Below are 9,677 nucleotides of genomic sequence, written 5' to 3'. Positions count from 1 at the left end.
TAATCAAAACATTTGAAAGGTGGAAGCGCAAAAAGTGTCTTTGCCCCTGGGTGCTGAGAACCCTTGCTATGCCACTGGATGGGCTCTCACTTCTCTCCTGTGGGCCTGGCATGGCCAGATGGTTAGGGCACTCGACTCGCAATCTCCGGGTCACGGGTTCAAATCCCCGTCACACCAAACATGCTCGCCCTTTTAGCCCTGTGGACGTTATAATGTGACGGTCAATCCCACTATTCGTTGGTAAAAGAGTAGCCCAAGAGTTGGCAGTGGGTGGTGACGACTAGCTGCCTTCCCTCTAGTCTTACACTTCTAAGTTACGGAAGGGAAGTGCAGATAGCCCTCGTGTAGCTTTGCGCAAAATTCATAACAAACCAAACAACTCTCTCCTGTTTTTGTTGAAATTTATATGCAACATTTCGAAACTATGGCCATTTCATCTTCGCTACACCTTCCTCGACTTTGACTTCGATAGGTTGATTATATTTTGTGTTATGGGAACATGGCACACGAAGTTTGGACGAGTTTTTATTACATCTAAATAATCAACACACTTCTATAAAATTTACCTTAGAAGTAGAGACAAGTAACTTCTTACTTTTTGTGGATGTACTAGTGGTAAAGAATAGCATGACCTGAAACTTAAAACTACTGTTTATCAAAAACCAATCGATTGTTTTGTAATTATTCTGTTATGTTTAACCTAATAATATATCGTTACCTTATACTAGAAATCAGCAGATGGCACTTGAATTGTTAGCGAGCGCGAAAATATTATTTGACGCCATCATTCCTGATGTATTTGATTTATTATGATTTATTTATTAATAATATTATTATTATTATGGACTAAATCAGTTCAATTTATTCAACTAAATCATATAGTATACACTAATTCTTGGCCATGGACAAATATCTGATGTTGATCCAAACAGTCGCACAACTACTAAAGAATGAAATCACTGGCAGCGGACATTTGACAACTTTCTGCATTCAACAGCTGAGCTCCCCTAGGACAAACTAGCAGTATTAGTGAACTATGTTGCACCAGCTGTATATGAATACATAGCTGATTGTGATACTTATAAGGATGTTATATCAACACTCCAAGACTTATACATAAAACCTAAGAACGAGATATATGCCACACACACATCCTTGCTACACGCCGGGAGAGTCCATTGATAGATTTCTACAGTCACTGAAGCAGCTCAGTAAGGACTGTAACTTCCGTGATTGTTCAGCACAATATCGTGAGGGTTCAATTCGGGATTCTTTTATTAGTGGACTTCAATCATCAGTGATTCGCCAGCTACTATGAGAGAACAAGACATTAGACCTTCAAGGTGCCTATGATCAGGCATGCACTATAAAATCTATACAACAGCAGGCAGAGTCGTATGAAACTAATCCATCTCCAGTGGCTACAGTTATGAAACCGAAAATAATGCAGGATACTTCAACGTCAATGGAACAAAGTTTTAGCCAAACCACTGATACAATCCCGTCAGAAAACTCAACAGCATTCGTTGTAATCATCACTAAATGCTACTTCTGTCGGCTTGCTCGACATTCTCAGAGTAAGTTTCCAACTAGAGATGCATTCTGTAATCTCTGTGACAAAAAGGGACACTTTGCTAATATATATGTAAATCACCAGCCTCTAGACCTACCTCGGCTACTGCACCATTTCTGGTTGCAGTGTCTGCATCACCCCTGATTCACTTGTCTAGAGCTCTTCTACAGGTCCAAGTTAATGATATTACGACTAAGGACCTTATTGATACTGGTGCTTCTGAAAACTTCGTCAGTAGTAACTTCTGTATGAATAATAATATACATTTAAGTCCACACTCTAGTAAGATCTCCATGGCCTCTACATCTTTTTCTGCAAAAGCTGCCTGAATTTGCTACATTCAACTAGAATATGATAACTGTGATTTTCAGAATGTCAAACTCATCACGTTGAAGGACGTGATACTCGGCCATGGCATCCTGAGCAAGCATGAACAAGTGGAAATAACATTCAGTGGAGAGCAGCCATCACTCAAATTATGTGGACCACTTCAATACCACCACCCTCACAATTTTCTCTTCTAAATCCCGACTTATCGCAGATTAAGCTAGGTGATACTCTAAACCGGATATGAAATTCATAGACTCTGAGGTCAGAAGACTCTTGAAATAGGGTATTATTCAACCTAGCAATTCTCCATGGTAAACTCAAGTGCTTGTTACAACGTCAAAAAAAGAGAGAGAGAGAAAGAGAGAATGGTTGTCGACTGCTCACGGACAGTTAATCGTTTCACACTTCTCGACACTTACTCATTGCCATGTATAGATGATATAAATAAGGAGATCTCACACTATAACGTCTACAGTATGCTGGATCTATGAAGTGTATATCACCAAATTCCTCTAAAGGAGGAAGAGAAGGTACATACTACATTTGAGGCTAATCCAAGACTATCAGCTCCGACAGATCCTCTTCAGTGTGACAAATGTCCCATTTAATTTTCAATATGTTATGGATGATATTATCGCTAAGGAAGACCTTAAAGCCACTTTTACCTATATTGATAATGTCACAATTTGCGGTGCCAATCAAGAAGCACACGATGCAAATTTAAAGAAATTCCTTGGAGTTGCTGAAAAGTACTAGCTTACATTCAATAACGAGAAATGTGTATTCTCAGTAAAATCCATGAGCCTTATTGATTATACCATTAGTGGTTGAGTGATAAAGCCAGTTCCTGAACGACTTCATCCACTACTGGAGTTATCACTTCAAATGGATCTTCTATTGCTCCGTTGTGCACTTGGGATGTTCTCCTAATACTCGCAGTGGATTTTACGATTTTCTGAGAAAATTCATCCACTTACTCAGTGCAGGCAATTTCCACTTCCATCTGCCACTCAAAAGTCTTTCAAATCTCTAAAAAATACACAGAAAAAGCAGCGGTGGTAGCTATAGATCACAACTCTCCTTTCGTTGTTGAAACAGATGCATCTGATCATGCAATCGCCACTAAGCATAATCAGATGGGTCGTCTGGTAGTGTTGTTCTCAAGAAAACAGTCAGTATCTGAACAATGCCACTCTGCAATAGAAAAATAAGTCTATGATATAGTGGAAGCATTGCATAAATGGAAGCATTACCTTCTTTGACACCATTTTCAGCTCATCACAGACCAAAACTCAGTAGCATTCATGTTTAACAATAAAGAGGCTAGAAAGATAAAGAATGAGAAGATCCTCAGATGGCATCTTGAACTATTATTATATAACTATGACATTGTTTATCGACATGACAAGCTATTAATACCGCCTAACTGTACGAACTTCATCATTCTCCGAGTCATCTTGGCATAATGAGAATGGTTCACTTCATCTGTTGTAGGAACCTACCATATTCTGTAGATGATATCAGTAGAATGATTAGCTCTTGTTCGATATGTGCTAAGATCAAGCCTAGTTTCTTCAAGCCTCCACAAACTCAGCTGATCTAAGCTACTTAACTCTTTGAAAGACTTAATATAGATTTTAAAGGTCCTCTACCATCTGTAACTAGAAACAGATATCTACTGGTAATCATCGATGAGTTTTCATGATTCCCTTTCGTATTCCCTTGTCCTAACATTTCGTTTGCTTCAGTGGTCAGATCTTTATGTCAACTCTTCTCGATTTTTGGCATGCCTTCATACATACATAGTGACCTTGGATCATCTTTTATGTCATCTGAGCTTAGGAACTTCCATCCTGAAGAAGAAATCACTACTAGTCGTACCACTCTGTACAACCCACAAGGCAATGGTCAAGTTGAATGCTACAATGGTATTATCTGGAAGGCTATAACTCTGGCAGTAAAGTCCAGAGATATAGATATCTCCCAATGGGAGGTGGTACTCCCGGATGCTCTACATTCCATTTGATCACTGTTATCCACTGCAACTAACATGACACCGCATGAATGGCACTTTGGATTCCCTCGTCAATCCTCCAGTGGCAGTACGATACCATCTTGGCTTCTGGTGCCAGACCTAAATCAGTTCACCCATACAAACAAATATCTTAACTTCAAATCATGTTACCCCATATCTGTTAAAAACAGTATCATTAAAACATTAGCAGGCAGAGCACATAGAATATGCAGCAACAAATACGTAGAAACTGAACTTCTACAGACTTTTATTAATGATAACTATCCCAAACAATTGGTAAAAAAAACTTTAATGAGGAAAATCCCATTAATCAGGAAAATAAACATAGGATGGTGATACCCTATTTTTCAGTTCTTGGAGAAAAAATAAAAAGAATAATAAATACCTTTAACATTCAAACTGTGTTCAAGAGCCCAACTAACCTACACAATATCTTAGCTAAGGTTAAGTCACTACATCTGACTTCCATGCAAAAAAAAGTCTACAATGTATCATGTGAATGTAAAAAAAAGAATGCATCAGAGAGACCAAACGTCCTGTTAACATTGGGATAAAAGAACATCAAAGAGACATCACACATGCTTCTGTAGATACTTCAGCCATTGCATTAGACGCTAGATAGGAAAACCACAACGTTGACCTCAAGAATATAAAAATAATTGCCAAGAACTGTAACACTAAAAAGAGAAAAATTAAAGAAGCCATTGCAATAGCAGCCCATGATTGTGGTCCTCCTACAGGCATTACCCAAAATCATGGATTCCCTCTTCAAAAGTAACCTAATTTTTTGTTATTGTTGACCTTACTAAATTTATTTATTTTTACTGTTGATTTTATCTTTCTGGCATTATATTAGTTAACTAACCATAATAATACTATTGCTTGCTGTGTTTCTTGACCATGTAACATTATTTTAGCTTATTTGGCTTCAGGCTTATTGTTGTAGAGAAACTTAGGGCACCTTCTTGTTTTTCGTTGTTGCTAGGCAACTTGTGATTCGAATTGTTCCGTTAGATCATAACATAAGATTGTGGGACAACATGAGACCTATTGGTCCATCTCGGCTATTCCATCTTCTAAATTAAATTAAAATAATTTTTAAAAAAGTCTTAAAACCAGCCCATATCATTCATAAAGTTATCTAACCTTGTTAGAAAATTGAAACTATCTTAGTTGAAGATGACTCAAACCTTGCCAACATTTATTTTTGTGTCCCCTAGTCCTACTATTCTCACTGTTGAATATGAAAAAGGATGATGCATCAACATTATCAATTCCCGTTATAATCTTAAACACCTCAATCAAGATACCCCCTAACTCTTATTTTTCCAAGAGAAAATAATTTGAGAGATTTCAATCTCTCCTCATATGACAACCCCTCTATCCTAGGCACCATTCTAGTAACCTTTTTCTGAACCATTCAACAATTCAATGTCTTTTCTAAGGTAAGGAGCCCAGGACTAGACACAATATTCCAAAGGTGGCCTAACCAGTGACCTGTACAATGAAAGTATAACCTCTTTAGACTTGTATTCAATCTTTCTGTAGATACAACCTAAAACCGTATTTACCCTTCCACAAGTAACAACACATTGCTAGGATGGCTTTAGAGACTGATCGACTATTATACCAAGATCTCTTTCTACTAGTTAACAGTAATATAGTATTAAACGTAAGAGAGAACTATTTACTAATCCGGAAAGAGGATGTGACAGGTGGGTGTGGCAAGAGGAGTCTGATTTTCTACTTGACAACTCTGTAACCCAACAAATTGAAGGCTATGAAAATTATGCTTTATCTGAGCGATCACAATATTATAATAAGTAGTTTATCTTAAATTTCGTACTTCTTGGAGGAGTTTTAAATAAATTAGAGAAGAGGGGGTGTCTAGGGAAAAATTGTCACATTTCTCACACTAGGGGAATTCAGGATATTTTTAAATATTTCCTTTTAATTTCTTGACAGCTCTGTCAATAAAATTTGGATTAAACCCCCTTTCTATTGATGTGTGCTTAATTAACAATAACTCATTATTGGTATCATCCTGTTCACAACATAATTCTAGTATCCTCTCCACATAAGAGTAAAAAACACAGGTTTTTTGAGATGAAGTTTGACGAGATTATTGATCTGGCGGAATGATTACAGAGAAAGGTTTACGATAAATGGTAGTTTCCAATTTATCCTTATTTTTACTCACTGAAACATTAAAAAAATAACAACCATTTATCTCAACTTCATATTTAAATCTTATAGAATTATCAATGTTTTTAAGGTAATTAGCAAAACTTAGCTAGTTCGTTTTTACCATGCCGGGATATATAGCAAAATGTTTGCAAGACAAAGACTGAAGTTAAAAATATGCCTTCCACTACTAGCAGTGTGATTAGCAGTTTCTGCTAATCAAATCCATCGAAAAAGTTGCTAGATAGAAACAAGATGATCATGTTAATTCTGAGCTTGCTAAAAAGAATTTTAAATTGTAAAGATTGATAAAACTGGTGGGTCAGATAATATTTACCGAAGGGTTTTGAAAAGGATAAAGAATAGATATGTGAGCCGCTTTTCTAAGTCCTTAAATAGTGGACAAGTGCTAGAAGATTGGAAGTTAGCTAGTCTTACTCTTTTTCAAGGGCGGTGATAAGAATTGTCCGTGTAATTATAGGCCTATTGGTCTTGCATCAGTGGTGGGAAAAGTTTTTGAACGTCTGATAAAAGATGCTTTGCAAAGTCATTTAAGAAAATTTAAAAATTTGTTGGATAATCAACATTGTTTCACTAGGGGAGAATCTTGCTTTACTAATCATTTGTCATTGTGTACATAGATTAGGGATACGGGATGTAAATTTTGTGTATCTGGATTTTTAGAAATCATTTGATGAGGTGGCACATAAAAGACTTGTTAAAAGTTATCTCTGCAGCTTTGGGGCATAGGTTGGCTCAATGGATAGAAAACTGGCTAGATGGAAAAATGCAGGGGTTGTCATAAATGGAGTTCAGTCAAATTAGGTTAATGTTATAAGTGAAGTACCTTAGCGCTTTTTTGATTATGTTTTTTATCATTACCTGTTGCTCGTGAGTATGTTTGTGGTTATAATGGGTTTGGGTATGCAGTTGTGTTTTGTAGCTGTTATCTGTGTATCATGTGTTGGAAGAAGTGGAACATTGCTTTGTTGGTGTAGTTTGTGATTGTTGAATTTGTGGGTTTATATTATTTATGTTATAGATTCTGCATTTTATTTCCTTTTATTTTGAATATCACTTGTAGTCTGTGCCATGTTATTCGTTTCAATTACATCACTTAGCCTTTTCATGTGTACGTAGACACCCCAAGGTTTCCATCACTTTCTACAAAACGTGGCATTGACTTACATAGCACAACTACGTGGCCATGTCTCTGGTAGTTGTGACACTGCATGACTTTACTGCTGACATCTTTGTCTCATCAGTTGTATCCCTTGTATCATATCATGATACCATTATTGATATGAGCCTGTATATCTTATTTTGTGACTTTAATCAAGTTTGTGTTTAATTTTGTTACCATAGAGATAATTCTTTCTATTTTGGTGTTTACTTTTTGGGCAGTCAATGCCTGCTTGACCTTTTCCACTTCTACGGTATGGTGTGTGCATCTAATTGCGAAGGCTTTGACCTCAGGAGTGCTTCCTGGTAAATGTCTCCTGATAGTTTGGGGTTGAACGGCACCTTGTGGTCATTCTTGTAAAATTATAATGAAATCTCTTGGCTACGATCATTCTTACTAGCCATTTAATTGTGATTATGCGTGTATTAGAGTTACATCATTTGATTTCTAATTGAAATACTTTGTAATTTCCAGAAATATCCTCAACTGTTATTGTGTGCTTTGGCGGTGTGTGCGTGTTTCTTTGATTACCTATTAAAGTTTGTATCGCGCTGTGAAAATTGTTTATAGTTTGTGCAGTAATAGATGTCTTATGTTGTGTGTTAATCCTTTTTTTTTTGCTGACCACCTCTACTAACAGTTGGTTTGTGGTTGTATCACTGTTTGTGTCTTCTAGAGCTATTTTGTAATATGAGGGTCAGGAATAATTACAGATTTCTCCACCTCAATAGCTGTACAGGTTTTATCACTATCAACATTATTTAGTGAATTTACTGTTTCTTTAACATTAGTTAACTTTGAAGTAGAACTATCTTTGTAAGTACTTTCCGAATCTCACATTGAGATGTCTCACGTTTTGAAGACATTGCTCGAGCTGCTAATAATACAATAAATTACTGTTTTCAGTTTTCACACATTGCATTTAAGATGTCTTTGTGAAAGTTTACATAATGTTGCTAGGTTAGGTGAGATACTATATTTTACTATTTTGTGTTGTACATTTACAAATTATCACTATTTTGTCCACTAGTACTAGGCTCTCTGCTGACTGAACTGAGGAGAAACTCTGTAGATACTTTTACCAATAACAACATTTTTGTGCCATTGAAGCTTGGTCTGTGTTCAACCATCAATAAATAGCACACTGCTTTTTCTCAGCTTACACAAATATTGCTTCTTAGTAATTCTATTGATGCTGTGTTATTCTTCAATATCTTTGAAACTGCAGGGTTGGAGATGTAAAAATCACATTGTGATCTTCTGCTACCTATCAGTTTTCTGTCTATCTCCAGGCTCCTTGACGTTGTTAGAGCTAAATAATTCTCACCAAGTATATCCTCCCAGCTTGTTTTTATTATTTATTTATTTTTGTATAAAGCTAGTTGAAGGCTATCTGCACTAGCTATCCCTAATTTTGAAACAATACATTAGAGAGAAGACAGCTAGTCAACACCACCCACCACCAACTTTTGAGTTACTTTTCGGAAATGAATAAATGGTTTGACCGTCACATTATAACACCCCTACAGCTGAATGTGTGAGCATGTTCAATGACGGATTTGAAACTGCAAAATGCAGATTGCGAGTCAAGTACTTTTACCATCAAGCCATGCTAGGTCTCGCCAACTTGTTATATATTCAGTTCTAAGTTTTATTCCTAGATCAAATAAGTAGTATAAACTTTTTGTGTCTTTGATTTCTTCACTTTTTAGTGTTTTTGTTGTTTGTTTGTTTAGCGCAAAGCCAGAAACTGTATACTGTGGGGAATCAAATTTTGGATTTTAGCATTGTAATTCCGTACACTTATAGCTTACTCACCGGGAAATTAGTGTTTTTCAAGCTTTCTTCAATGTTCGTTCATCTTTCAAAGTTTGGTTTGTTGTAACAAGAATGCTATGATTTTAAGCAGATGATTAGTTGGAAAAACTCGTGGCAAATGGCACTTAATTATAAAAATGTAAGGTTTTGTTCAACTTGGGTAAAATAAGATTCGCGGCCTAGCTACCTAATCAATGAATATTTGCTGTAAAATTATTATCAATGCAATAAGTTTGGCCGCCAATTTAGATTTTATTCCTATAAGTCGCACGCTCAATCCTTTTCTAGCTGCACCTTTTTTTTCACACCTAAGGTGTTTTTGATTAGATATCATGACTTTTTGTCAATAAACACCAACAAATCGCAACAAGTATGAAAGTGACACTCGCTAGTAGCTAACATTAGCTTTAGGATAGCATAATAGCAACCCTATTATTCGGAACAGACCTATACTTTAAAGAACCAACCAGATTCTTTAAAATATATGGTGGTAGTTTTCCTCTCTAAAACAGTGTTAATAACTTCCTTTATAGTAACGCTATGAAAAGTATATG

This window comes from Limulus polyphemus, unplaced genomic scaffold, assembly GCF_000517525.1.
Source record: "Limulus polyphemus unplaced genomic scaffold, Limulus_polyphemus-2.1.2 Scaffold1018, whole genome shotgun sequence".
Taxonomy (NCBI): Eukaryota; Metazoa; Arthropoda; class Merostomata; order Xiphosura; family Limulidae; genus Limulus; species Limulus polyphemus.
This window is presented reverse-complemented; position numbering follows the sequence as displayed.